Source organism: Apteryx rowi, unplaced genomic scaffold (genome assembly GCF_003343035.1).
Source record: "Apteryx rowi isolate R43461 unplaced genomic scaffold, aptRow1 scaffold_43, whole genome shotgun sequence".
Taxonomy (NCBI): Eukaryota; Metazoa; Chordata; class Aves; order Apterygiformes; family Apterygidae; genus Apteryx; species Apteryx rowi.
In genome coordinates this window covers 1,909,657-1,914,237 of record NW_020450683.1, presented here as the reverse complement: position 1 = coordinate 1,914,237, position 4,581 = coordinate 1,909,657, and positions in this window count along the sequence as shown.

The window sequence follows — 4,581 nt, the reverse complement described above, 5'->3', positions numbered from 1 at the left end:
GTAGGGAGGCAGAGCCTTGAGGCAACTCCTGCGAGCCGTGAGATGCCGGCACTCATCTCCGGAGCCCTTGACGYGCTCATTGCTGGGTATTTTCCTCCYTCTGGGAAGAGTCTCCTGCCGTAGGGAAGTTCCTGATGTGTCTCTGCAAAAGGACGCACAGGCAGATCTCCAATGCGGGAGGGCCGTACCCGGAGGGCCGTGGGGCTTAGCGCCCTTCCAAGCTTTCCTTTATTTCGCTCCAACGGAGGAGGCAGCAGGGGAGCCCAGGGCAGCGTGGGCAGAGCCGGTGGGATGAGCCAGGCCATGCCGCGCGGCGGTGACGGGGTGCCTGCTGCCCGTCCAACACGACCTGCCCTCTCCGTAGGCCCAGGGCAGCGCCACTTAAAAAAGGGAGCATGAGATCYGGCTCTCCAAAAAGGCGCTGGGAATTAAACTTGTGAGGTCCTGAACGCCTTTATGATCCAAACGGCTCTGGCAGGGGAACATCCCCTGCGGGATTTAGCCGCCAAACCCTCACCAGATTCCTAACAGGCAGAGACAGCAGTGAAATGCGCCAGTCCCAGACAAAAAACGGCTGTTTCTGGGTTTTGAATTCAGTTTAATTTGGCAACACAGTGATCACAATTATCTTGTCTTTTGTAAAGCAAACTGTTGAGAGACTTTGCCTGTGTTCCCACTGAGCCTGAGACCGAGCAGCCTTTCATTCACCGCAGGCTCTCCAGCCCTGAGAGGGGCATATTCCAGTTATTAAGCATCAGCAAGCATAACATTTCCATATCCTTATTTCCCTCATATACATAATTCTGAGATGCCCCCCCTCAGGGAGACTGAATAAGAGCAATTAAAGTTGCGTCTGCAGCTAGTGCCTGCACAGGGTGTTCCCAGCTAGCCAGGCTGATCCGAGAGCYGAATTTCCTGGCATGTACATGGTCCCATCCTACTTTGCTGGCTGGGACTGAGGCTGCAGCTTGGGCACACGATGGRGAGGAACAGGCAGGGTTTGGGAGCCTGACCTGGGGTCATTTTCTGCTGAGCTGATGGTAGAAGAAATTGCCTAAAGAATTGCTCACCCAGAAAACTAGAATAAAAAGGGCCACCCCACTGAAACAAGGTGTTTGGAGTGATGCTGCCCCACAGCATCCAGGCTCCCTGGCAAGCAGCCCCTGCCTGCTAATGGACCATCTACTGGAGCCACGGGGATTTGGAGGCCGAAGGTGCTATCTAATCTGAGCGTCCTTCATCACTAGCAGAGAGCGAGAGCAACCAGCCCCAAGCACGTACATCTTCAATACCCAACCGTTCACTCAAAATCAGGGTTGATGCTGCAGGGCATATGCCCACCATTGGGACGTTTCCCTTTGGAARTGGCAATCTCCATAAAAAGGAGTTTTCAAAAATGTAACTGGCTCTATACAACTGTTGCCCATCCTGCATGCACGGAAACGTCCCTTCGTGCCTCTTTTCCATCGCCCGCTCRAAGCGAAGACGGCTCTGGGGAATCCCGGGTGGAGCTCGGGCTCTCCCACAGGGTGTTTCTCTTGGGTTGCCAATTTATTCCGAGCTGGAGGGTCACAGCCCCGGGGAAACCAGAGTCTAGACCACAAGATATTCCTTGCTGCCTCTTCCACAGATCCAAGAAAGCTCTGYGGTGATTCCCAGCTGGCACAGGCTTTCTTCCCGGTCTCCCTGGCTGTGGATGACAGCCTTTTGGCGAAGGACTCCAAACCGTATCTTATTTACTAACAAGCAAACGCAGAACGTCATCAGCTCTCAGTTCCCACCACAAGCAACGGGAGGGAAGTGCGAGGGCCCAGATTTAACTCAGCATCTCTGAGCACGTGCCCCACTCCCTGCACGACGGCCAGGCCCTCTGCGGCCCTGCCCAGACGCTAACACTGATCTCAACCCGTTTTAAAGGAGGAAAGTTCTCGTTCCAGAGATGGAGAAGACGCTATCCATCAGCGGAGGCAGGGTCCCCATTCCCCATGAAGCTGGAGCCAGCCTGCGAGTAGAAAATCCTTGCGTCCGACAGTCGTGACAAAGGACTGCACTAATTTATCCTGACTGGGGGCTTTCACTCATGTCATGTTTAGGTCCTGCTTATTTTTGCTGTCAATCTGTCTTTTTGGAATTGCATTGATTAAAATACCTGCCCGGGGCTTCCAATAGCAGCCAGGCTTCCCCACGCCTTGAGCTCACCCCTAGGGCACTCAGCAGCCAGATGAACAGGGGATGGATAAATACAGTCAGCTGGGACAGTTGTGGGCATATGCAGGCAACAACCGAGCCGTGGGGGAGTTTTCCACTGAAACCCAAAGGCGAGGGAGGCGGAAGGTGGTGCAGCACGGCAGCCACGGCGGTGCAGCGTGCACCACCGTCAGGGTCTCATGCCCGTGGGAGAGGGGCTCCTACTCGCCCTGCCACAGTTTCCTTAGTCTTTCCGTGGGTGCAATACAGATTAAATTGATGTCTCGTCTCTCAGCACTTTGAAACCATCTTGTAAAGAAAACAGCAAGTGAAGATTATTCATTTTTAAATAAATAATGGACGGGAGGCACGAAACGAAGATAAATCTTGTATCAGTGTAGYGTACAAGCCCCGGTTTCCCAAGCATGTGTCTGGCTAATTCAGTACAACGTAAAGTCAAAGGAACGACCGCATCAGACCTCTCCATTGGGTTATTTCAGCAGCTTCATACCAGAGCAGTTTGGATACAGCAGTAAAGGGAAAAAGAAAAAAAAAGGAAAAAGAAAAAAAAGAAAAGCAGTGCAATTGCAGGGATAAGGCATTTCAGTGCAGGCCAGAGGCTTGCTGGTGTCTCTGCCAGAGACTTGCCCTGAGCGTTGAGGGCACCGGGGCACCCTGCACCTGCGTCACCTCCAGCCGCCTGCCCAGCCTGGCCCAGGACCTGGACACTAGGGAAACAGCAGCAGCTAAATACAGGTCCTGATCTTCCCATCGGCTCCCAGCTGCTGGCTCAGGACTTGCCTGTGGCCGAGCGGCGCTCTGTCATGGTCCCCATCACACACCGGACAGCCCTGTCCTGGGCTGGAGTCGAGCCTCTGCCTGGGTGCAAGGAGGCCATGGGATGGGGTGAAAGTCAGCCCTCTCCAAAGGGCCAGTCCCACCGGGCACGAATCCGCTGGGCTCCCCTTGCCACATCCCTCCTTGCTCCTGTCAACCCTGAAACAGCAACCGTCCACCCCAGCACTCACTAAAATTTGTGCATGCAAAACGCCAGAGAACCTTTCCCTGCCCGTTCCTTGGCAAGATGCGTGGCTGCGCAGGAAGGAGTACTCCAGCAACACGGTTTCCTTCCCTTCTGCCTCAGTTTCCCTCTTTGCAAAATGCTTTCAYGGAGCACAGCTCACCTGAGAGCCTGCAGCAGGGCAGGATGAGGCCTCTCCTGCCACGGGGTGCTTGGACGTGGAAGGTGCAGGGCATGGACAGCCCAGAGCTGTCTGCAGAAAAGACACTTTATTGCCTGCAGTTACGTCCTAGGGAGGGACCAGCTGGTTGCAGCAGGTGCAGAAAAAGGTTTTATGCCCTCCCCAAAACTCTGGAAAACCCTGGGAAATGCATGGTAGGGGAGCCTTGAGCACGGGCCCRCAGGCCTTGGGGACCACGTTGTGTTGGGAAGTGTCACCTGCGTAAGGTGTAAATGGGGACACACACGAGCCATGTAAATGGGGACACACACACACACACACACACACACAAGCCATGCACACGTGAGATCAGCCACACTGTGCATCTGCTGCTCTCCTCACAGATACCATGGTTTTCCCCATATTTCGGGAGGTGGCTGGGCAGGAGGCAGCTGCCGCCTTTTTCTGACCTCCCGATCTCCAAATCGCCCAGATCTTCCCTGCGGTGTTTGCTTTGTGCTTCCTGGGGCCTGGCTAATTGCTGCTGCTGCTGCTTTTTCCCCCGCCATGAGAGGGACTTAATCAAACATTCGCCACCTCTTCAACAGCAAACCCGCCTGCCCTCTCTGCACGCTTTGCTCTTCCCACCTCCTGCCACCAGTCCGGCCGCCAAATGCTGCCGAAACGGAAGCAAGTGGATTAAGCCCAATTAGTGAGGAAAGCATGTGATGCCACTGAGCCCGCCTGACCGACGGAGGCGATACTTATCACTTTTGAGAGCAATGAAAGCATGAGAGAGCAAAGCATTGCACTGCACATGGAAAACTGCCTTCGGACCCCGTTCATGTGCCTCACTCCCATTGCAGACGAGGGACCGAGCCCTGAAAACACTCTCCCACACGGGATTTTGCAGTACGCAGAGACTGACCGACCTCCCAGTGCCTCCTGCCTGGCTTACGAAGGTCACGCAGGCCCAGCCGAGGTCGCACACCCCAGCCCAGATCACAAACTCCAGCCCAGATCACAAACTCCAGCCAAGGTCGCACACCCCAGCACAGTCACACACCCACCCCAGGTCGCACACCCCACCCCAGGTCACACACCCCAGCACAGGTCATACACCCCAGCACAGTCACACACCCCAGCACAGTCACACACCCCAACCCGGGTCGCACACCCCAGCACAGGTCACACACCCCAGCACAGTCATACA